Source organism: Balaenoptera borealis (genome assembly GCF_965194805.1).
Source record: "Balaenoptera borealis genome assembly, chromosome: 1".
NCBI lineage: Eukaryota > Metazoa > Chordata > Mammalia > Artiodactyla > Balaenopteridae > Balaenoptera > Balaenoptera borealis.
In genome coordinates, this window is record NC_138860.1 from 52,856,207 (window position 1) to 52,882,789 (window position 26,583).

Sequence of the window (26,583 nt, forward strand, 5' to 3'; positions counted from 1 at the left end):
TTATGGAGCATTGTGGTGACAGAGGCCCTGGAGAATTGTGATGAAAGGGGTAATGGTGCATTGTGATGAAAGGCGTCATGGAGCATTGTGATGACAAAGGTCAGGGAGTATTGTGATGACAGGAGTCATGTGGCATTGTGATGACAGTTGTCTTGGAGCATTGTGATGACAGGTGTCATAGTGCATTGATATGACAGGGATCATGGTGCATTGTGATGATACTGTTCATGGAGCATTGTGATGACACGTGCCAAGGAGCATTGTGATGAAAGGGGTCCTGGACAATTGTGTTGACATGGGTCACGGAGCATTGTGATGAAAGGGGTTATGGAGCATTGTTTTGATGGGGTCATGGCACATTGTGATGACATGGCTTATGGAGCATTGTGATGTCAGAGGCCATGGAGCATTGTGATGAAAGGAGTCATGGAGCATTGCGATGACCCAGGTCAAGGAGCATTGTGATGAAAGTGGACATGGAGCATTGTGATGAAAGATGTCTTGAAGAATTGCGATGAAAGGGGGCATGGAACATTGTGATGAAAAATGCCATGGAGCATTGTCATGACAAGGGTCATGGAGCATTGTGATGACAGCGGTTATGGAGCATTGTGACTACAGGGGGCATGGAATATTTTGCTGAGAGGGGTCATGGGGCATTGTGATGACAGGGGGCATCGAGTATTGTGATGAAAGGCATACTGGAGCATTGTGATGAAAGGGTTCAAGGATTATTGTCATGAAAGGGATCATGGTGCATTGTGATGACAGGGGGCCTGGAGCATTGTGATGAAAGGCATACTGGAGCACTCTGTTGTCAGGTGTCATGGAGAATTGTGATGTCAAGGGCCACAGAGCCTTGTGATGACAGGGGTCATGGAGCATTGTCATGACAAGGGCATGGAGGTTTGTGATGACAGGTGTTATGGAGCATTGTGATGACAAGGGCCCTGGAGCCTTGTGATGACAGGGGTCATAGGGCAGTGTGATGACAGGAGTCATGCAGCATTGTGATGACAAGCGCCATGGAACATTGTGATGACAAGGGAAATTTAGCATTGTGATGAAACGGGTCATGGAGCATTGTGATGACAGTGGCCATGGAGCATTGTGATGACAAGGGCCATAGAGCATAGTGAAAATAAGTGTCATGGAGCATTGTGGTGATAGGGGTCGTGGATCATTGTGATGAAAATGGTACTGGATCACTGTGATGAAAGGGGTCATGGATCATTGTGATGATAGCGATCATGGAGCTCTGTAATGAAAGTGGTCATGGAGCATTGTGATGAAATGGGTCAGGGAGCATTGTGATGACAAGGGCCATGGTTCACTGTGATGACAGGGGTTATGGAGCATTTTCATGACAACAGCCAAGGAGCACTGTGATGATACTGGTCATAGGGCATTGTGATGACAGCGTTCATGGAGCATTGTGATGGAAAGGGCCATGGAGCATTGTGATGACAGGGGTCATGCAGCATTGTGATGACAAGCACCGTAGAACATTGTGATGACAAGGGCCATTTAGCATTGTAATGAAACGGCTCATAGAGTATTGTGATGAATGTGCTCATGGAGCATTGTGATGACAGTGGACATTGAGCACTGTGATGACAAGGGCCATAGAGCATTGTGATGATAGGAGTCATGGAGCGTTGTGATGAAATTGGTCATGGAGCCTTGTGATGCAAGGGGTCATGGAGCACTGTGATGACAGGGATAAGGGAGCATTGTGATGAAACGAATCATCGAGCATTGTGATGACAGGTGTCATGGAGCACTGTGATGTCAAAGACCACGGATTCATGTGATGACAGGGTCATGGGGCATTGTGATGACGGGGGCATGGAGCATTGTGATGACAAGCACCATGGAGCATTGTGATGACAAGGGCCACTTAGCATTGTGGTGAAACGGGTCATGCAGCATTGTGATGAATGTGGTCATGGAGCATTGTGATGACAAGGGCCATGGAACATTGTGATGACAAGCGTCATAGAGCATTGTGATGACATGGGTCCTGGCGCATTGTGATGACAGGAACCATGGAGCATTGTGATGAAAGGGGGTATTGGAGCATCGTTATGAAAGGGGTCATGGAGCATTGTGATGATAGCGATCATGGAGCATTGTGATGATGTTGGTCCTAGAACATTGTGATGAAAGGGATCATGGAGCATTGTGATGAATGTGTTCATGGAGCACTGTGATGAAAGTTCATGGAGAATTTTGATGACAGGGGTCATGGAGCACTGTGATGAGACCGGCCATGGAGCATTGTGATGACACGGGTCTTGGATCCTTGTGATGACATGAGCATGGAGCCTTTTGATGACAAGATCCATGGTGAATTGTGATGACAGGTGTCGTTGGCCATTGTGATGTCAGGGGTTATGGAGCATTGTGGTGAGAGAGGCCCTGGAGAATTGTGATGAAAGGGGTAATGGTGCATTGTGATGAAAGGCGTCATGGAGCATTGTGATGACAAAGGTCAGGGAGTATTGTGATGACAGGAGTCATGTGGCATTGTGATGACAGTTGTCTTGGAGCATTGTGATGACAGGTGTCATAGTGCATTGTTATGACAGGGATCATGGTGCATTGTGATGATCCTCTTCATGGAGCATTGTGATGACACGTGCCAAGGAGCATTGTGATGAAAGGGGTCCTGGACAATTGTGTTGACATGGGTCACGGAGCATTGTGATGAAAGGGGTTATGGAGCATTGTTTTGACGGGGTCATGGCACATTGTGATGACATGGCTTATGGAGCATTGTGATGTCAGAGGCCATGGAGCATTGCGATGACCCAGGCCAAGGAGCATTGTGACGAAAGTGGTCATGGAGCATTGTGATGAAAGTTGTCTTGAAGAATTGCGATGAAAGGGGGCATGGAACATTGTGTTGAAAAATGCCATGGAGCATTGTCATGACAAGGGTCATGGAGCATTGTGATGACAGCTGTTATGGAGCATTGTGACTACAGGGGGCATAGAATATTTTCCTGAGAGGGGTCATGGGGCATTGTGATGACAGGGGGCTTCGAGTATTGTGATGAAAGGCTTACTGGAGCATTGTGATGAAAGGGGTCATGGATTATTGTCATGAAAGGGATCATGGTGCATTGTGATGACAGGGGACCTGGAGCATTGTGATGAAAGGCGTACTGGAGCATTGTGTTGTCAGGTGTCATGGAGAATTGTGATGTCAAGGGCCACGGAGCCTTGTGATGACAGGGGTCATGGAGCATTGTCATGACAAGGGCATGGAGGATTGTGATGACAGGTGTTATGGAGCATTGTGATGACAAGGGCCATGGAGCCTTGTGATGACAGGAGTCATAGGGCAGTGTGATGACAGGAGTCATGCAGCATTGTGATGACAAGCGCCATGGAGCATTGTGATGACAAGGGAAATTTAGCATTGTGATGAAACGGGTCATGGAGCATTGTGATGACAGTGGCCATGGAGCATTGTGATGACAAGGGCCATAGAGCATAGTGAAAATAAGTGTCATGGAGCATTGTGGTGATAGGGGTCGTGGATCATTGTGATGAAAATGGTACTGGAACACTGTGATGAAAGGGGTCATGGATCATTGTGATGATAGCGATCATGGAGCTCTGTAATGAAAGTGGTCATGGAGCATTGTGATGAAATGGGTCAGGGAGCATTGTGATGACAAGGGCCATGGTTCACTGTGATGACAGGGGTTATGGAGCATTTTCATGACAACAGCCAAGGAGCACTGTGATGATACTGGTCATAGGGCATTGTGATGACAGCGTTCATGGAGCATTGTGATGGCAAGGGCCATGGAGCATTGTGATGACAGGGGTCATGCAGCATTGTGATGACAAGCACCATAGAACATTGTGATGACAAGGGCCATTTAGCATTGTGATGAAACGGCTCATAGAGTATTGTGATGAATGTGCTCATGGAGCATTGTGATGACGGTGGGCATTGAGCATTGTGATGACAAGGGCCATAGAGCATTGTGATGATAGGAGTCATGGAGCGTTGTGATGAAATTGGTCATGGAGCGTTGTGATGCAAGGGGTCATGGAGCACTGTGATGACAGGGGTAAGGGAGCATTGTGATGAAACGAATCATCGAGCATTGTGAAGACAGGTGTCATGGAGCACTGTGATGTCAAAGACCATGGATTCTTGTGATGACAGGTGTCATGGGGCATTGTGATGACGGGGGCATGGGGCATTGTGATGACAAGCACCATGGAGCATTGTGATGACAAGGGCCACTTAGCATTGTGGTGAAACGGGTCATGCAGCATTGTGATGAATGTGGTCATGGAGCATTGTGATGACAAGGGTCATAGAGCATTGTGATGACATGGATCCTGGCGCATTGTGATGACAGGAACCATGGAGCATTGTGATGAAAGGGGGTATTGGAGCATCGTTATGAAAGGGGTCATGGAGCATTGTGATGATAGCGAACATGGAGCATTGTGATGATGTTGGTCCTAGAGCATTGTGATGAAAGGGATCATGGAGCATTGTGATGAATGTGTTCATGGAGCACTGTGATGAAAGTTCCTGGAGAATTTTGATGACAGGGGTCATGGAGCACTGTGATGAGACCGGCCATGGAGCATTGTGATGACACGGGTCTTGGATCCTTGTGATGACACGAGCATGGAGCCTTTTGATGACAAGATCCATGGTGAATTGTGATGACAGGTGTCGTTGGCCATTGTGATGTCAGGGGTTATGGAGCATTGTGGTGAGAGAGGGCCTGGAGAATTGTGATGAAAGGGGTAATGGTGCATTGTGATGAAAGGCGTCATGGAGCATTGTGATGACAAAGGTCAGGGAGTATTGTGATGACAGGAGTCATGTGGCATTGTGATGACAGTTGTCTTGGAGCATTGTGATGACAGGTGTCATAGTGCATTGTTATGACAAGGATCATGGTGCATTGTGATGATCCTCTTCATGGAGCATTGTGATGACACGTGCCAAGGAGCATTGTGATGAAAGGGGTCCTGGACAATTGTGTTGACATGGGTCACGGAGCATTGTGATGAAAGGGGTTATGGAGCATTGTTTTGACGGGGTCATGGCACATTGTGATGACATGGCTTATGGAGCATTGTGATGTCAGAGGCCATGGAGCATTGTGATGAAAGGAGTCATGGAGCATTGCGATGACCCAGGCCAAGGAGCATTGTGATGAAAGTGGTCATGGAGCATTGTGATGAAAGTTGTCTTGAAGAATTGCGATGAAAGGGGGCATGGAACATTGTGTTGAAAAATGCCATGGAGCATTGTCATGACAAGGGTCATGGAGCATTGTGATGACAGCTGTTATGGAGCATTGTGACTACAGGGGGCATAGAATATTTTCCTGAGAGGGGTCATGGGGCATTGTGATGACAGGGGGCATCGAGTATTGTGATGAAAGGCTTACTGGAGCATTGTGATGAAAGGGGTCATGGATTATTGTCATGAAAGGGATCATGGTGCATTGTGATGACAGGGGGCCTGGAGCATTGTGATGAAAGGCGTACTGGAGCATTGTGTTGTCAGGTGTCATGGAGAATTGTGATGTCAAGGGCCACGGAGCCTTGTGATGACAGGGATCATGGAGCATTCTCATGACAAGGGCATGGAGGATTGTGATGACAGGTGTTATGGAGCATTGTGATGACAAGGGCCATGGAGCCTTGTGATGACAGGGATCATAGGGCAGTGTGATGACAGGAGTCATGCAGCATTGCGATGACAAGCGCTATGGAGCATTGTGATGACAAGGGAAATTTAGCATTGTGATGAAACGGGTCATGGAGCATTGTGATGACAGTGGCCATGGAGCATTGTGATGACAAGGGCCATAGAGCATAGTGAAAATAAGTGTCATGGAGCATTGTGGTGATAGGGGTCGTGGATCATTGTGATGAAAATGGTACTGGATCACTGTGATGAAAGGGGTGATGGATCATTTTGATGATAGCGATCATGGAGCTCTGTAATGAAAGTGGTCATGGAGCATTGTGATGAAATGGGTCAGGGAGCATTGTGATGACAAGGGCCATGGTTCACTGTGATGACAGGGGTTATGGAGCATTTTCATGACAACAGCCAAGGAGCACTGTGATGATACTGGTCATAGGGCATTGTGATGAGAGCGTTCATGGAGCATTGTGATGGCAAGGGCCATGGAGCATTGTGATGACAGGGGTAGTAGCATTGTGATGACAAGCACCATAGAACATTGTGATGACAAGGGCCATTTAGCATTGTGATGAAACGGCTCATAGAGTATTGTGATGAATGTGCTCATGGAGCATTGTGATGACAGTGGGCATTGAGCATTGTGATGACAAGGGCCATAGAGCATTGTGATGATAGGAGTCATGGAGCGTTGTGATGAAATTGGTCATGGAGCGTTGTGATGCAAGGGGTCATGGAGCACTGTGATGACAGGGGTAAGGGAGCATTGTGATGAAACGAATCATCGAGCATTGTGATGACAGGTGTCATGGAGCACTGTGATGTCAAAGACCATGGATTCTTGTGATGACAGGTGTCATGGGGCATTGTGATGACGGGGGCATGGAGCATTGTGATGATAACGATCATGGAGCATTGTGATGATGTTGGTCCTAGAGCATTGTGATGAAAGGGATCATGGAGCATTGTGATGAATGTGTTCATGGAGCACTGTGATGAAAGTTCATGGAGAATTTTGATGACAGGGGTCATGGAGCACTGTGATGAGACCGGCCATGGAGCATTGTGATGACACGAGTCTTGGATCATTGTGATGACACGAGCATGGAGCCTTTTGATGACAAGATCCATGGTGAATTGTGATGACAGGTGCCTTGGCCATTGTGATGTCATGGGTTATGGAACATTGTGGTGAGAGAGGGCCTGGAGAATTGTGATGAAAGGGGTAATGGTGCATTGTGATGAAAGGCGTCATGGAGCATGGTGATGACAAATGTCAGGGAATATTGTGATGACAGGAGTCATGTGGCATTGTGATGACAGTTGTCTTGGAGCACTGTGATGACAGGTGTCATAGTGCATTGTTATGACAGGGATCATGGTGCATTGTGATTATACTGTTCATGGAGCATTGTGATGACACGTGCCAAGGAGCATTGTGATGAAAGGTGTCCAGGACAATTGTGTTGACATGGGTCACGGAGCATTGTGATGAAAGGGGTTATGGAGCATTGTTTTGACGGGGTCATGGCACATTGTGATGACATGGCTTATGGAGCATTGTGATGTCAGAGGCCATGGAGCATTGTGATGAAAGGAGTCATGGAGCATTGCGATGACCCAGGCCAAGTAGCACTGTGATGAAAGTGGTCATGGAGCATTGTGATGAAAGTTGTCTTGAAAAATTGCGATGAAAGGGGGCATGGAACATTGTGATGAAAAATGCCATGGAGCGTTGTCGTGACAAGTGTCATGGAGCCTTGTGATGACAGCGGTTATGGAGCATTGTGACTACAGGGGGCATGGAATATTTTGCTGAGAGGGGTCATGGGGCATTTTGATGACAGGGGGCATCGAGTATTGTGATGAAAGGCATACTGGAGCATTGTGATGAAAGGGTTCAAGGATTATTGTCATGAAAGGGATCATGGTGCATTGTGATGACAGGGGGCCTGGAGCATTGTGATGAAAGGCATACTGGAGCACTCTGTTGTCAGGTGTCATGGAGAATTGTGATGTCAAGGGCCACAGAGCCTTGTGATGACAGGGGTCATGGAGCATTGTCATGACAAGGGCATGGAGGTTTGTGATGACAGGTGTTATGGAGCATTGTGATGACAAGGGCCCTGGAGCCTTGTGATGACAGGGGTCATAGGGCAGTGTGATGACAGGAGTCATGCAGCATTGTGATGACAAGCGCCATGGAACATTGTGATGACAAGGGAAATTTAGCATTGTGATGAAACGGGTCATGGAGCATTGTGATGACAGTGGCCATGGAGCATTGTGATGACAAGGGCCATAGAGCATAGTGAAAATAAGTGTCATGGAGCATTGTGGTGATAGGGGTCGTGGATCATTGTGATGAAAATGGTACTGGATCACTGTGATGAAAGGGGTCATGGATCATTGTGATGATAGCGATCATGGAGCTCTGTAATGAAAGTGGTCATGGAGCATTGTGATGAAATGGGTCAGGGAGCATTGTGATGACAAGGGCCATGGTTCACTGTGATGACAGGGGTTATGGAGCATTTTCATGACAACAGCCAAGGAGCACTGTGATGATACTGGTCATAGGGCATTGTGATGACAGCGTTCATGGAGCATTGTGATGGAAAGGGCCATGGAGCATTGTGATGACAGGGGTCATGCAGCATTGTGATGACAAGCACCGTAGAACATTGTGATGACAAGGGCCATTTAGCATTGTAATGAAACGGCTCATAGAGTATTGTGATGAATGTGCTCATGGAGCATTGTGATGACAGTAGACATTGAGCACTGTGATGACAAGGGCCATAGAGCATTGTGATGATAGGAGTCATGGAGCGTTGAGATGAAATTGGTCATGGAGCGTTGGGATGCAAGGGGTCATGGAGCACTGTGATGACAGGGCTCGTAGAGCATTGTGATGACATGGGTCCTGGCGCATTGTGATGACAGGAACCATGGAGCATTGTGATGAAAGGGGGTAGTGGAGCATCGTTAAGAAAGGGGTCATGGTTCATTGTGATGATAGCGATCATGGAGCATTGTGATGATGGTTATCCTAGAGCATTGTGATGAAAGTTATCATGGAGCATTGTGATGAATGTGTTCATGGAGCACTGTGATGAAAGTTCATGGAGAATTTTGATGACAGGGGTCATGGAGCACAGTGATGAGACCGGCCATGGAGCATTGTGATGACACGGGTCTTGGAGCATTGAGATGACAGCGGTTATGGAGCATTGTGACTACAGGGGGCATGTAATATTTTGCTGACAGGGGTCATGGGGCATTGTGATGACAGGGGGCATCGAGTATTGTGATGAAAGGCATACTGGAGCATTGTCATGAAAGGGGTCATGGATTATTGTCATGAAAGGGATCATGGTGCATTGTGATGACAGGGGGCCTGGAGCATTGTGATGAAAGGCGTACTGGAGCATTGTGTTGTCAGGTGTCATGGAGAATTGTGATGTCAAGGGCCACGGAGCCTTGTGATGACAGGGGTCATGGAGTATTGTCATGACAAGGGCATGGAGGATTGTGATGACAGGTGTTATGGAGCATTGTGATGACAAGGGCCATGGAGCCTTGTGATGACAGGGGTCATAGGGCAGTGTGATGAAAGGAGTCATGCAGCATTGTGATGACAAGCGTCATGGAGCATTGTGATGACAAGGGCCATAGAGCATAGTGAAAATAAGTGCCATGGAGCATTGTGGTGATAGGGGTCGTGGATCCTTGTGATGAAAATGGTACTGGAACACTGTGATGAAAGGGGTCATGGATCATTGTGATGATAGCGATCATGGAGCTCTGTAATGAAAGTGCTCATGGAGCATTGTGATGAAATGGGTCAGGGAGCATTGTGATGATTGTGATCATGGAACACTGTGATTAAAGTGGTCATGGAGCATTGTGCTGAATAGGGTCATGGAGCATTGTGATGAAAGTTGTTATGGAGCATTGTGATGAGAGTGGTAAGGGAGCACTGTGATGACGTGTCTTGGAGAATTGTGTTGACAGGTGTCGTGGAGCATTGTGATGACAGGGGTCATGGAGCATTGTGATGACAAGGGCCATAGAGCATTGAGATGATAAGGGTCATGGAGCATTGTGATGACACTTACAAAGTAGCATTGTGACGGAAGGGGCCATGGAGCAATGTGATGATTTGTCCGGGAGCATTGAGATGAAAGGTGTCATGGAGGATTGTGATGACAAGTTTCGTGGAGCATTGTGATGAAAGGAGTCATGGAGCATTGTGTTGAAAAGGGTCATGGAGCATTGTGATGACAGGGGCAATCGAGCATTGTGATGAAAGGGGCTTGTTGCCTGGTGAAGACCACAGCATGGCGCATTGTTATTAGAGGTGTCATGGAGCATTGTAATGAGAGGGGTTTTGGAGCATTGTGAAGACAGGTGACATGGAGCATTGTGATGAAAGTGGTCATGGAACCTTGTGATGAAAGTGGTCATGGTGCACTGTGATGAAAGGGATCATGGAGCATTGTGATGACAAAGGCCATGGAGCATTGTGTTGACAAGTATCATCGAGGATTTTGATCAAAGGGTCATGGATCATTGTGATTATAGCCATCATGGAGCATTGTGATGAAAGGGATAATGGAGCATTTTGATGAAAGTGGTCATTCAGCACCATGATGAAATGGGTCATGGAGCATTGTGATGACATATGTCATGGAGCATTGTGATGAGAAGGACCATGGAGAATTGTGATGACACGGGCATGGAGCATTGTGCAGACAGGGGACAAGGAGCAATGAGATGAAAGGGGTCATGGGGCATTGTGATGACATGTGTCAAGGAACATTTTGATGACAAAGGCCATGAAGCATTGTGATGACAAAGTCATAGAGCATTGTGATGCCATGGGCATGGAACATTGTGATTACAAGTACCATGGAGAATTGTGATGTCAGGGGTCATGGGGCATTGTGATGACAAAGGCAATGGAACATTGTGATGACAGGAGTCATGGAGCACTGGGATAACAGGAGTCATATAGCATTGTGATGACAAGGGTATGGAGCCTGGTGAAGAATACAGCATGGAGCATTGTGATTAGAGGGGTCATGGAGCATTGTGATGAGAGGGGTCCTGGATCATTGTGATGACAGGGTTCCTGGAGCATTGGGATGACAGGAGTCATGGAGCATTGTGATGACATGGGCCATGGAGTATTGTGTTGAAAAGCATCATGGAGCATTGTGATGACACGGGCTAAAGAGCATTGTGATGAAAGGAGACATGGATCTTTGTGATCACAAAGGCTATAGAGCATTGTAATGACAAGGGTCATGGAGCATTGTGATGACATGGGCAAAGGAGCATCATGATGAAAGGGATCATGAATCATTGTGATGCAATTGTTAATGAACCGTTGTGATAACAGGTTGCATGGAGCATTGTGATGACAAGGGCCATGGAGAATTGAGATGACAAGAGTCATGGAGCATTGTGTTGAGAGGGGTCATGGAGCATTGTGATGAAATTTGTCATGGAGCATTGTGATGAGAGGGGTCATGGACTATTCTGATGGAATGTGTCATGGAGGATTGTGATGAAATTTCTCATGGAGCATTGTGATGATAAGGATCATGGAGTCCTGTGATGACATGGGCCATGGAACATTGTGATGACAGGGGTGTTGGGGAATTGTGATGACAGGGGGCAGGGAGCATTGTGATGCAAGTCGTCCTGGAGCATTGTGATGAAAGGGGTCATGGAGTATTGTGATGAAATTTATAATGAAGCATTGTGATGACAGGGATCATGGAGCTTTGTGATGACCCGTGTCATTGAGAATGGTGAGGACAGGGCCATGGAGCTTTGTGACGACAGGGGTCATGGAGCATTGTGATGAAAGTGGTCAGAGAGAATTATGATGAAAGGGGTAATGGAGCATTGTAATAAAAGGGGTTATGTGGCATTGTGATGAAAGTGGTCAGAGAGAATTATGATGAAAGGGGTAATGGAGCATTGTAATAAAAGGGGTTATGTGGCATTGTGATGACAGGGGTCATAGAGCATTGTTATGACACGGGTCCTGGCGCATTGTGATGACAGGGGCCATAGACATTGTGATGAAAGGGGGTACTGGAGCATTATGATGAAAGTGTTCATGGAGCCCTGTGATGAAATTTCATGGAGAATTTTGATGAAAGGGGTCATGGAGCATTGTGATGTGACCAGCCATGGAGCATTGTGAGGACAAGCGTCATGGAGCATTGTGATGACACGCACATGGAGCATTTTGATGACAAGATCCATAGTGAAATGTGATGACAGGTGTCGTTGAACATTGTGATGTCAGGGGTTATGGAGCATTGTAGTGACAGAGGGCCTGGAGAATTGTGATGAAAGGGGTACTGGTGCATGGTGATGAAAGGCATAATGGAGCATTGTGATGACAAGAGTCAGGGAGCATTGTGATGACACGTGCCAAGGAGCATTGTGATGAATGGGGTCCTGGACAATTGTGTTGACATGGGTCTCGGAGCAGTGTGATGAAAGTTTTCATGGAGCATTGTGATGAGAGTGGTCAGGGAGCATTGTGATGAGAAGTGTCTTGGAGAATTGTGTTGACAGGTGTCGTGGAGCATTGTGATGACAGGGGTCATGGAGCATTGTGATGACAAGGGCCATAGAGCATTGAGATGATAAGGGTCATGGAGCATTGTGATGACACGTACAAAGTAGCATTGTGATGGAAGGGGTCATGGAGCAGTGTGATGAGTTGTCCGGGAGCATTGAGATGAAAGGGGTCATGGAGGATTGTGATGACAGGTTTCGTGGAGCATTGTGATGAAAGGAGTCATGGAGCATTGTGATGAAAGGGGTCATGAAGCACTGTGATGACAGGGGTCTTGGAGCTTTGGGATAACAGGGGCCATGGAGCATTGTGATGAAATGGATACTGCAGCATGTTGATGGAATGGGTCATGGTTTATTGTGATGATAGCGATCATGGAGCATTGTGTTGAAAGCGTTCATGGAGCATTGTGATGAAATGGGTCATGGAGCATTGTTGTGAAAGGTGTCATGGAGCAATGTGATGAGAGCGGTCATGGAGCATTGTGATGACAAGGGTCATGGAGCCTTTGGATGAAAGCGTTCATGGAGCATTGTGATGACAGTGGTGATGGAGCATTGTGATGAAAAGTGTTAAGGATCATTGTGATTGCAAGGGCCATATAGCATTGTGATGACAAGTGCCTTGGAGGATTGTGATGATAAATTTTTGGAACAGTGTAATGACTCAGGCATGGAACATTGTGATGACAAGAGTCATGGAGAATTGTGATGTCAGGGTTCATCGGGCATTGTGATGACAGGGGTCATGAGGCTTTTTGTTGACAGGGGACATGGAGCACTGTGATGACAAGGGCCATGGAGAATTGTGACAACATGTGTCATGGAGCATTGGGATGAAACTCGTCATGAGGCATTGTGATGAAAGGGGTCATGTAGAATTGTGATGACAAGGGCATGGAGCATGGTGAAGACCACTGCATGGAACATTGTTATGACAGGGGTCATGGAGCATTGTGATGACAAGGGTCCTGGAGCATTCTGATGCTAAGGGCCATTTTACATTGTGATGAAAATGGTCATGTTGCATTGTGATGACAAGGGCCATGGAGCATTGTGATGAAAGGCATACTGGAGAATTGTTACGAAAGGTGTCATGTATTATTGTGATAAAAGAGATTATGGGGCATTGTGATGACAGGGGTATGGAACATTGTGATGAGAAGTGCCATGGAGCATTGTGATGACAAGGGCCATGGAGCATTGTGATGAATGTGGTCATGGAGCATTTTGATGACATTGGGCATGGAGCATTTTGATGACAAGCTCCATCGAACATTTTGATGACAAGGGGCTTTTACCATTGTGATGAAACGGGTCATAGGGCTTTCTGATATATGTTGTTATGGGGCATTGTGACGAAAGGGTGCATGGAGCATTGTTCTGAAACGGGGCATTGAGCAATGTGATGACAGTGGTCATGGAGCATTGTGATGAAAGCGTTCATGGAGCATTGTGATGAAATGGGTCATTGAGCATTGTTGTGATAGGGGTCATGGAGCAATGTGATGACAGCAGTCATGGAGCATTGTGATGACAAGGGTCATGGAGCCTTTGGATGAAAGCGTTCATGGAGCATTGTGATGACAGTGGTGATGGAAAATTGTGATGAAAAGAGGCAAGGGCCATAGAGCATAGTGATGACAAGTGCCTTGGAGGATTGTGATGATAAATTCTTGGAACATTGTAATGAGTCGGGCATGGAACTTTGTGATGACAAGTGTCATGGAAAATTGTGATGTCAGGGGTCATCAGGCATTGTGATGAGAGGGGTCATGAGGCTTTTTGTTGACAGGGGTCATGGAGCATTGTGATGACAAGGGCCATGGAGAATTGTGACAACAGGTGTCATGGAGCATTGGGATGAAACTCGTCATGGAGCATTGTGATGAAAGGGGTCATGTAGAATTGTGATGACAAGGGCATGGAGCATGGTGAAGACCACAGCGTGGAACATTGTGATAACAAGGGTCCTGGAGCATTGTGATGACAAGGGTCCTGGAGCATTTTGATAAGGGCCATTTTACATTGTGATGAAAATGGTCATGTTGCATTGTGATGACAAGGGCATGAAGCATGGAGAAGACCGGAGCATGGAGAAGACCTCAACATGGAGCATTGTGATGAGACGGGTCATGGATCATTGTGATGAAAATGGTAATGAATCATTGTGATGAGAGTGGATATGGAGCATTGTGATGACAAGGGCCATGGAGCATTGTGATGAAAGGCATACTGGAGTATTGTAATGAAATGGGTCATGTATTATTGTGATAAAAGGGATTATGGGGCATTGTGATGACAGGGGGTATGGAGCATTGTGATGAGAAGCGCCATGGAGCATTGTGATGGCAAGGGCCACTTAGAATTGTGATGAAACGTGTCATGGAGCATTGTGATGAATGTGCTCATGGAGCATTGTGATGACAAGCTCCATCGAACATTTTGATGACAAGGGCCTTTTAGTATTGTGATGAAACCCGTCATAGGGCTTTGTGATGTATCTTGTTATGGAGCTTTGTGATGACAGGGGGCATGGAGTATTGTTCTGAAAAGGGTCATGCAGTAATGTGATGACAGCGGTCATGGAGCATTGTGATAAAAGCGTTCATGGAGCACTGTGATGAAATGGGTCATGGAGCATTGTTCTGAAAGGGGTCATGGATCAATTTGATGACAGCTGTCATGGAGCATTGTGATGACAAGTTTCATGGTGCCTTTGGATGATAGCATTCATGGAGAATTCTGACAACAGGTGTCATGGAGCATTGGGATGAAACTCGTCATGGAGCATGATGATGATAGGTGTCCGGTAGAATTGTGATGACAAGGGCATGGACCATGGTGAAGACCACAGCATGGAACATTGTGATGACAGGCGTCATGGAGCATTGTGATGACAAGGGTCATGAAGCATTTTGATGATAAGGGCCATTTTACATTGTGATGAAAATGGCCATGTTGCACTGTGATGACAAGTTCATAGAGCATGGAGAAGACCGGAGCATGAAGACGACCTCAACATGGAGCATTGTGATGAAAATAGTCAAGGATCATTGTGATGGCAAGGGCCATAGAGCATTGTGATGACAGTGGTGATGGAGCATTGTGATGAAAAGAGTCAAGGATCATTGTGATGGCAAGGAACATAGAGCATTGTGATGACAAGTGCCTTGGAGGATTGTGATGATAAATTCTTGGAACATTCTAATGACTCAGGCATGGAACATTGTGATGACATGAGTCATGGAGAATTGTGATGTCAGGGGTCATCGGGCATTGTGATGAGAGGGGTCATGAGGCTTTTTGTTGACAGGGGTCAAGGAGCATTGTGATGACAAGGGCCATGGAGAATTGTGACAACAGGTGTCATGGAGCATTGGGATGAAACTCGTCATGGAGCATTGTGATGAAAGGGGTCATGTAGAATTGTGACGACAAGGGCATGGAGCATGGTGAAGACCACAGCATGGAACATTGTGATGACAGGGGTCATTGAGCATTGTGATGAAAGTGGTAATGCATTATTGTGATGAAATGGATAATGGAGCATTGTGATGACAAGGGTCATGGAGAATTGTGATGCCAAGGGCCGTGGAGTATTGTGATGGCAAAGTCATGGAACACTGTGATGACAAGGGCATGGAGCATTGTGATGAACGTGATCATGGAGCTTTGTGATGAAAGTGGTCATGGATTATTGTGATGAAATGGATAATGGAGCATTGTGATGACAGTGGTCAAGGAGCATGGTGATGACATTGGGCATTTAGCATTGTGATGACAAGCACCATGGAGCCTTTTGATGACAAGTGCCTTTTAGCATTGTGATGACACCGGACATGGTGCATTGTGATAACAGGGGCCATGGAGCATTGTGATGAAAAGGGTACTGCAGCATGATGATGGGATGGGTCACGATTTATTGTGATGATAGCAAGCATGGAACATTGTAATGTAAGCGTTCATGGAGCATTGGCATGAAATGGGTCATGGAGCATTGTGATGAAAGTGTTCATGGAGCTTTGTGATGACAGTGGTGATTGAGTATTGTGTTGAAAGGAGTCATGGATCATTGTGATGGGAAGCACCATAGAGCATTGTGAAGACAAGGGCCATGAAGCATTGTGATGACAAGTGTCAAGAAGCATTGTGATTACAAGGGTCATGGAGCATTGCGATGACAAGGGCCTTGGAGTATTGTGATGATAAATTCAAGAAACATTTTGATGACTCGGGCATGGAATATTGTGATGCTAAGAGTCATGGAGAATTGTGATGTCAGGGATCATCGGGCATTGTGATGTCAGGGGTCATGGAGCATTGTGATGACAAGGGCCAACGAGGATTGTGAAAACAGGTGTCATCGAGCATTGGGATGAAAGTTGTCATGGAGCCTTGTGATGAAAGGGGTCATGTAGAATTGTGCTGACAAGAGCATGGAGCATGGTGAAGACCACTGCATGGAACATTGTGATGATAAGGGTCATAGCGCATTGTGATGAGAAGTGCCATGGAGCATTGCAATTAAAAGGATCATGGAGCATTTTGATGATAATGACCATTTAACATTGTGATGAAAAGGGTCATATAGCATTGTGATGACAAGGGCATGGGGCATGGAGAAGACCGGAGCATGGAGAAAACCTCAACGTGGAGCATTGTGATGAGACGGGTCATGGATCATTGTGATGAAAGTGGTAATGAATCATTGTGATGACAGTGGATATGGAGCATTGTGATGACAGGGGACATGGAGCACTGTGATGACAGGGGTCATGGATCTTTGGGATAACAGGGTCCATGGAGCATTGTGATGAAAGTGATACTGGAGCATTGTGTTGAGAAGGGTCATGGATTATTGTGATGATAGTGATCTTGGACTACTGTGATGATAGAGATCATGGAGCATTGTGATGAAAGCGGTCATGGAGCATTATGATGAAATGGGTCATTGAGCATAGTAATGAAAGGTGTCATAGAGCATTGTGACGATAAGGGTCAAGGAGCTTTGCGATGACAGGGTTGATGGAGTATTGTTATGTCAGTGGTCATGGAGCATTGTGATGTCAAGGGCCATAGAACTTTGTGATGACAAGGGTCATGGAGAATTTTGACGACATGGTCCAAGGAGCATTGTGATGAAAGGTGGGATGGAGCATTGAGATGAAACTCGTCATAGAGCATTGTGATGAAACTGGTCATGGAGGCTGGTGATGAAAGGTGTCATGTAGGATTGTGATGAGAAGGGCGTGGAACATGGTGAAGACCGCATGATGGAGCATTGTGGTGACAGGGGCCATGGAGCATTGTGATGAAAGCAGTCATAGCACATTGTCATGGGAAGGGCCATGGAGCATTGTGATGCCATGGTTCATGGGGCATTGTGATGACAAGGGTCATTTAACATTGTGATGAAAAGGGTCAGGTAGCATTGTGATGACAAGTGCATGGAGCCTTAGGAGATCACAGCATGGAGCATTGTAATGAGAGGGGTCATGGAACATTGTGATGAAAAGGGTTAGGGAACATTGTGATGACAACGGCCATAGAGCATTGTGATGACACGGGCCAAGGTGCATTGTGATGAAAGGGATCATGTATCATTTTGATGAAAGTGGTCATGTATTATTTTGATGACAGGGCATATGGAGCATTGTGATGACAAGGGCCATGGATCATTTTGATGACAAGGGCCTTTTAGCATTGTGATGAAACGGGTCATGGAGCTTTGTGATGAATGTGCTCATGGAGCATTGTGAGGACAGTGGCCATGGAGCTTTGTGATGACAAGGGCCATAGAGCATAGTTAAAATAAGTGTCATGGAGCATTGTGATGACAGGGGTCATGGGGCATTGTGAAGACGGGGGCATGGATCATTGTGAAGAAATGTGTCACAGAGCATTGTGATATCAGGCATCATGGAGCATTATGATGACAAGGGCCATGGAGCATTGTGATGACAGGGGTCATTGAGCATTGTGATGAAAGCTGTCATGAAGCATTATGATGAAATGGGGCAGGGAGCATTTTGATTACTGGTGTTATGAAACATTGTGATATCAGTTGTCATGGAGCATTGTGATGAAAGGCGTCTTGAGCATTGTGATGAAAGTGGTCATGGATTATTGTGATGAAATGGATAATGGGGCATTGTGATGACAAGGGCCATGGAGCATTGTGATGACAAGAGCCATGGAGCATTGATATGACAGGGGTCAAGAGCATTGTGATCACATTGGGCATTGAGCATTGTGATGATAAGCGCCATGGAGCATTTTGATGAAAAGGGCCTTTTAGCATTGTAATGAAACGGGTCATGGAGCTTTGTGATGAATGTGGTCATGGAGCATTGGGATGACATGGGTCATGGAGCATTGAGATAACGGGGGCCATGGAGCATTGTGATGAAATGGGTACTGCAGCATGTTTTTGGAATGGGTCATGGTTTATTGTGATGATAGCGATCAAGGAGCATTGTAATGAAAGCTTTCATGGAGCATTGTGATGAAATGGTCATGGAGCATTGTTGTGAAAGGTGTCAAGGAGCAATGTGATGACAGAGGTCATGGAGCATTGTGATGACAAGGGTCATGGAGCCTTTGGATGAAAGCGTTCATGGAGCATTGTGATGAAAAGAGTCAAGGATCATAGTGATGGCAAGGGCCATAGAGCATTGTAATGACAAGTGCCTTGGAGGATTGTGATGATAAATTCTTGGAACATTGTAATGACTCGGGCATGGAACATTGTAATGACAAGTGTCATGAAGAATTGTGATGTCAGGGGTCATCAGGCATTGTGATGACAGGGGTCATGAGGCTTTTTGATGACAGGAGACATGGAGCATTGTGATGACAAGGGCCAATGAGAATTGTGACAACAGGTGTCATCGAGCATTGGGATGAAAGTTTTCATGGAGCCTTGTGATCAAAGGAGTCATGTAGAATTGTGCTGACAAGGGCATGGAGCCTGGTGAAGACCACAGCATGGAACATTGTGATGACAGGGGTCATGGAGCATTGTGATGACAAGGGTCATGGAGCATTTTGATGATAAGGGCCATTTTGAATTGTGATGAAAATGGTCATGTTGCATTGTGATGACAAGGGCATGGAGCACGGAGAAGACCGGAGCATGGAGAAGACCTCAACATGTAACATTGTGATGAGACGGGTCATGGATCATTGTGATGAAAATGGTAATGAATCATTTTGATGACAGTGGATATGTAGCATTGTGATGAAAGGCATACTGGAGTATTGTAATGAAAGGGGTCATGTATTATTGTGATAAAAGGGATTATGGGGCATTGTGATGACAGGGGGTATGGAGCATTGTGATGAGAATCGCCATGGAGCATTTTGATGACAAGGGCCATTTAGCATTGTGATGAAACGTATCCTGGAACATTGTAATGAATGTGGTCATGGAGCATTTTGATGATATTGGGCATGGAGCATTGTGATGACAATCTCCATCGAACATTTTGATGACAAGGGGCTTTTAGCATTGTGATGAAACAGGTCATAGGGCTTTGTGGTATATGTGGTTATGGAGCATTGTGACGACAGGGGGCATGGAGCACTGTGATGACAGGGTTCATGGAGCTTTGTGATGACAGTGGTGATTGAGTATTGTGATGAAAGGAGTCATGGATCACTGTGATGGGAAGCGCCATAGAGCATTGTGGTGACAAGTGTCAAGGAGCATTGTGATTACAAGGGTCATGGAGCATTGTGATGGCAAGGGCCTTGGAGTATTGTGATGATAAATTTATGGAACATTGTGATGACAAGAGTCATGGAGAATTGTGATGTCAGGGGTCATCGGGCATTGTGATGACAGGGGCCATGAGGCTTTTTGTTGACAGGGGTCATGGAGCAATATGATGACAAGGGCCATGGAGAATTGTGACAACAGGTGTCATGGAGCATTGGGATGAAACTCGTCATGGAGCATTGTGATGAAAGGGGTCATGTAGAATTGTGATGACAAGGGCATGGAGCATGGAGAAGACCGGAGCATGGAGAAAACCTCAACATGGAGCATTCTGATGAGACGGGTCATGGATCATTGTGATGAAAATGGTAATGAATCATTTTGATGACAGTGGATATGGAGCATTGTGATGACAAGGGCCATGGAGCATTGTGATGAAAGGCATACTGGGGTATTGTAATGAAAGGGGACATGTATTATTGTGATAAAAGTGATTATGGGGCATTGTGATGAAAGGGGGTATGGAGCATTGTGATGAGAAGCGCCATGGAGCATTCTGATGACAAGGGCCATTTAGCATTGTGATGAAACGTGTCATGGAGCATTGTGATGAATGTGGTCATGGAGCATTTTGATGACATTGGGCATGGAGCATTGTGATGACAAGCTCCATCGAACATTTTGATGACAAGAGGCTTTTAGAATTGTGATGAAATGGGTCATAGGGCTTTGTGGTCTATATTGTTATTTAGCATTGTGACGACAGGGGGCATGGAGCACTGGGATGACAGGGGTCATGGAGCATTGTGATGTCAGGGTTCATGGAGCATTGTGAAGACAAGGGTCATGGAGGATTATGATAACAGGGGCCATGGAGCATTGTGATGAAAGGGGTACTGCAGCATGTTGATGGAATGGGTCATGGTTTATTGTGATGATAGCGATCATGGAGCATTGTAATGAAAGCGTTCATGGAACATTGTGATGAAATGGGTCATGGAGCATTGTGATGAAACGGTTCTTGGAGCTTTGTGGTGACAGTGGTGATTGAGTATTGTGATGAAAGGAGTCATGGATCATTGTGATGGGAAGCGCCATAGAGCATTGTGATGACAAGAGCCATTTAGCATTGTGATGAAACGTGTCATGGAGCTTTGTGATGAATGTGGTCACGGAGCATTGTGATGACAGTGGTCATGGGGCATTGTGAAGACGGGGGCATGGATCACTGTGAAGAAATGTGGCACGGAGCATTGTGATATCAGGGATCATGGAGCATTATGATAACAAGGGCAATGGAGCCTTGTGATGACAGGGGTCATTGAGCATTGTGATGAAAGCTGTCATGAAGCATTAGGATGAAACGGGGCATGGAGCATTGTGATGACTGGGGTCATGAAGCATTGTGATGTCAGGTGTCATGGAGCATTGTGATGAAAGGCGTCTGGAGTATTGTGATGAAAGTGGTCATGGATTATTGTGATGAAATGGATAATGGAGCATTGTGATGACAAGGTCCATGGAGCATTGTGATGACAAGGGCCATGGAGCATTGTGATGACATGGGTCAATGAGCATTGTGGTGACATTGGGCATTGAGCATTGTGATGATAAGCGCCATGGAGCATTTTGATGAGAAGGGCCTTTTAGCATTGTAATGAAACGGGTCATGGAGTTTTGTGATGAATGTGGTCACCGAGCATTGGGATGACAAGGGTCATGGAGCATTGAGATAAGAGGGGCCATGGAGCATTGTGATGAAATTGGTACTGCAGCATGTTGATGGAATGGGTCATGGTTTATTGTGATGATAGCGATCGTGGAGCATTGTGATGAAAGCGTTCATGGAGCATTGTGATGAAATGGGTCATGGAGCATTGTTGTGAAAGGGGTCCTGGAGCAAAGTGGTGACAGCGGTCATGGAGCATTGTGATGACAAGGGTCATGGAGCCTTTGGATGAAAGCGTTCATGGAGCATTGTGATGACAGTGGTGATGGAGCATTGTGAGGAAAAGAGTCAAGGATCATTGTGATGGCAAGGAACATAGAGCATTGTGATGACAAGTGCCTTGGAGCATTGTGATGATAAATTCTTGGAACATTGTAATGACTCGGGCATGGAACATTGTGATGACAAGAGTCATGGAGAATTGTGACAACAGGTGTCATGGAGCATTGGGATGAAAGGGGTCATGTAGAATTGTGATGACAAGGGCATGGAGCATGGTGAAGACCACTGCATGGAACATTGTGATGACAGGGGTCATGGAGCATTGTGATGACAAGGGTCCTGGAGCATTTTGATGATAAGGGCCATTTTACATTGTGATGAAAATGGTCATGTTGCATTGTGATGACAAGGGTATGGAGCATGGAGAAGACCTCAACATGGAGCATTGTGATGAGACGGGTCATGGATCATTGTGATGAAAATGGTAATGAATTATTGTGATGAGAGTGGATATGGAGCATTGTGATGACAAGGGCCATGGAGCATTGTGATGAAAGGCATACTGGAGTATTGTAATGAAAGGGGTCATGTATTATTGTGATAAAAGGGATTATGGGGCATTGTGATGACAGGGGGTATGGAGCATTGTGATGAGAAGCGCCATGGAGCATTGTGATGACAAGGGCCACTTAGCATTGTGATGAAACGTGTCATGGAGCATTGTGATGAATGTGGTCATGGAGCATTTTGATGACATTGGGCATGGAGCATTGTGATGACAAGCTCCATCGAACATTTTGATGACAAGGGCCTTTTAGCATTGTGATGAAACGGGTCATAGGGCTTTGTGGTATATGTTGTTATGGAGCATTGTGACGACAGGGGTTATGGAGCACTGTGATGACAGGGGTCATGGAGCATTGTGATGTCAGGGGTCATGGAGCATTGTGATGTCAGGGTTCATGGAGCATTGTGAGGACAAGGGTCATGGAGCATTGACATAAGAGGGGCCATGGAGCATTGTGATGAAATTGGTACTGCAGCATGTTGATGGAATGGGTCATGGTTTATTGTGATGATAGCGATCGTGGAGCATTGTGATGAAATGGGTCATGGAGCATTGTTGTGAAAGGGGTCCTGGAGCAAAGTGGTGACAGCGGTCATGGAGCATTGTGATGACAAGGGTCATGGAGCCTTTGGATGAAAGCGTTCATGGAGCATTGTGATGACAGTGGTGATGGAGCATTGTGATGAAAAGAGTCAAGGATCATTGTGATGGCAAGAAACATAGAGCATTGTGATGACAAGTGCCTTGGAGGATTGTGATAACAGGGGCCATGGAGCATTGTGATGAAAATGATACTGGAGCATTGTGTTGAAAAGGGTCATGGATTATTGTGATGATAGTGATCTTGGACTACTGTGATGATAGAGATCATGGAGCATTGTGATGAAAGCGGTCATGGAGCACTGTGATGAAATGGGTCATTGAGCATAGGAATGAAAGGATTCATAGAGCATTGTGACGATAAGGGTCAAGGAGCTTTGCGATGACAGGGTTGATGGAGTATTTCTATGTCAGTGGTCATGGAGCATTGTGATGACAAGGGCCATAGAACTTTGTGATGACAAGTGTCATGGAGAATTTTGATGACACGGACCAAGGAGCATTGTGATGAAAGGGGTGATGGAGCATTGGGATGAAACTCGTCATAGAGCATTGTGCTGAAACTGGTTATGGAGGCTTGTGATGAAAGGTGTCATGTAGGAATGTGATGACAAGGGCTTGGAAGATCGTGAAGACCGCATGATGGAGCATTGTGATGACAGGGGCCATGGAGCATTGTGATGAAAGCAGTCATGGCGCATTGTCATGGGAAGGGCCATGGGGCATTGTGATGCCATGGTTCATGGGGCATTGTGATGACAAGGGTCATGTAGCATTGTGATGACAAGTGCATGGAGCCTGAGGAGATCACAGCATGGAGCATTGTAATGAGAGGGGTCATGGAGCATTGTGATGAAAAGAGTTAGGGAACATTGTGATGACAACGGCCATAGAGCATTGTGATGACACGGGCCAAGGTGCATTGTGATGAAAGGGATCATGTATCATTTTGATGAAAGTGGTCATGTATTATTTTGATGACAGGGCATATGGAGCATTGTGATGACAAGGGCCATGGATCATTTTGATGACAAGGGCCTTTTAGCATTGTGATGAAACGGGTCATGGAGCTTTGTGATGAACGTGGTCAAGGAGCATTGTGATGACAGGGGTCATGGGGCATTGTGATGACGGGGGCATGGATCATTGTGAAGAAATGTGTCACGGAGCATTGTGATATCAGAGATCATGGAGCATTTTGATGACAAGAGCCATGGAGCATTGTGATGACAGGGGTCATTGAGCATTGTGATGAAAGCTGTCATGAAGCATTAGGATGAAACGGGGCATGGAGCATTGTGATGACTGGGGTCATGAAGCATTGTGATGTCAGGTGTCATGGAGCATTGTGATGAAAGGCGTCTGGAGCATTGTGATGAAAGTGGTAATGGATTATTGTGATGAAATGGATAATGGAGCATTGTGATGACAAGGGCCATGGAGCATTGATATGACAGGGGTCAAGGAGCATTGTGATGACATTGGGCATTGAGCATTGTGATGATAAGCGCCATGGAGCATTTTGATGACAAGGGCCTTTTAGCATTGTAATGAAACGGGTCATGCAGGTTTGTGATGAATGTGGTCACGGAGCATTAGGATGACAAGTGTCATGGAGCATTGAGATAAGAGGGGCCATGGAGCATTGTGATGAAAGGAGTACTGCAGCATGTTGATGGAATGGGTCATGGTTTATTGTGATGATAGCCATCATAGAGCATTGTGATGAAAGCATTCATGGAGCATTGTGATGAAATGGGTCATGAAGCATTGTTCTGAAAGGGGTCATGGAGCAATGTGATGACAGCAGTCATGGAGCATTGTGATGACAAGGGTCATGGAGCCTTTGGATGGAAGTATTCATGGAGCATTGTGATGACAGTGGTGATGGAGCATTGTGATGAAAAGTGTCAAGGATCATTGTGATGGCAAGGGCCATAGAGCATTGTGATGACAAGTGCCTTGGAGGATTGTGATGATAAATTCTTGGAGGATTGTGATGATTAATTCTTGGAACATTGTAATGACTCAGGCATGGAACATTGTGATGACAAGAGTCATGGAGAATTGTGCTGTCAGGGGTCATCGGGCATTGTGATGAGAGGGGTCATGAGGCTTTTTGTTGACAGGGGTCATAGAGCATTGAGATGACAAGGGCCATGGAGAATTCTAACAACAGGTGTCATGGAGCATTGGGATGAAATTCGTCATGGAGCATTGTGATGAAAGGGGTCATGTAGAATTGTGATGACAAGGGCATGGAGCACGGTGAAGACCACAGCATGGAAAATTGTGATGACAGTGGTCATGGAGCATTGTGATGACAAGGGTCCTGGAGCATTTTGATAAGGGCCATTTTACATTGTGATGAAAATGGTCATGTTGCATTGTGATGACAAGGGCATGAAGCATGGAGAAGACCGGAGCATGGAGAAGACCTCAACATGGAGCATTGTGAAGACACGGGTCATGGATCATTGTGATGAAAATGGTAATGAATTATTGTGATGAGAGTGGATATGGAGCATTGTGATGACAAGGGCCATGGATCATTGTGATGAAAGGCATACTGGAGTATTGTAATGAAATGGGTCAAGTATTATTGTGATAAAAGTGATTATGGGGCATTGTAATGACAGGGGGTATGGAGCATTGTGATCAGAAGCGCCATGGAGCATTGTGATTACAAGGGCCACTTAGCATTGTGATGAAACGTGTCATGGAGCATTGTGATGAATGTGCTCATGGAGCATTGTGATGACAAGCTCCATCGAACATATTGATGACAAGGGCCTTTTAGTATTGTGATGAAACCCGTCATAGGGCTTTGTGATATATCTTGTTATGGAGCATTGTGATGACAGGGGTCATGGAGCATTGTTCTGAAAAGGGTCATGCAGCAATGTGATGACAGCGGTCATGGAGCACTGTGTTGAAAGCGTTCATGGAGCATTGTGATGAAATGGGTCATGGAGCATTGTTCTGAAAGGGGTCATGGATCAATGTGAGGACAGCGGTCATGGAGCATTGTGATGACAAGGTTCATGGTACCTTTGGATGATAGCGTTCATGGAGGATTGTGATGATAGTGGTGATGGAGCATTGTGATGAAAAGAGTCAAGGATCATTGTGATGGCAAGGGTCATAGAGCATTGTGATGACAAGTGCCTTGGAGGATTGTGATGATAAATTCTTGGAAAATTGTAATGACTCGGACATGGAACATTGTGATGACAAGAGTCATGGAGAATTGTGTTGTAAGGGGTCATCGGCCTTGTGATGACAGGGGTCATGAGGCTTTTTGTTGACAGGGGTCATGGAGCATTGTGATGAAAAGGGCCATGGAGAATTTTGACAACAGGTGTCATGGAGCATTGGGATGAAACTCCTCATGGAGCATGATGATGAAAGGCGTCCAGTAGAATTGTGAT

At 45.8% G+C, this 26,583-nt stretch overlaps 2 long non-coding RNA genes across 4 annotated transcripts in view; both read left to right on the top strand.

Moving 5' to 3' along the window:
• Positions 1 to 25,222, top strand: part of LOC309605245 — a 110,559-nt gene extending 85,337 nt beyond the window's left edge. Inside the window, exons 2-3 of the long non-coding RNA XR_014231312.1 lie at positions 21,498 to 21,599; positions 25,185 to 25,222. This is a non-coding gene — a long non-coding RNA (uncharacterized lncRNA). The remainder of the gene's footprint in view (positions 1 to 21,497; positions 21,600 to 25,184) is intronic.
• On the top strand, positions 1,826 to 21,051 carry LOC309636064. 3 transcript variants are annotated; one of them, XR_014249220.1, is made up of 3 exons: positions 1,826 to 2,020; positions 13,429 to 13,524; positions 21,000 to 21,051. It is a non-coding gene; the product is annotated as an uncharacterized lncRNA (long non-coding RNA). The 3 variants fall into 3 exon arrangements; XR_014249221.1 differs by lacking the exon at positions 21,000 to 21,051 and adding an exon at positions 17,804 to 17,877; XR_014249222.1 differs by lacking the exon at positions 21,000 to 21,051 and adding an exon at positions 14,081 to 14,248.
• Positions 25,223 to 26,583: the final 1,361 nt, after the last annotated feature.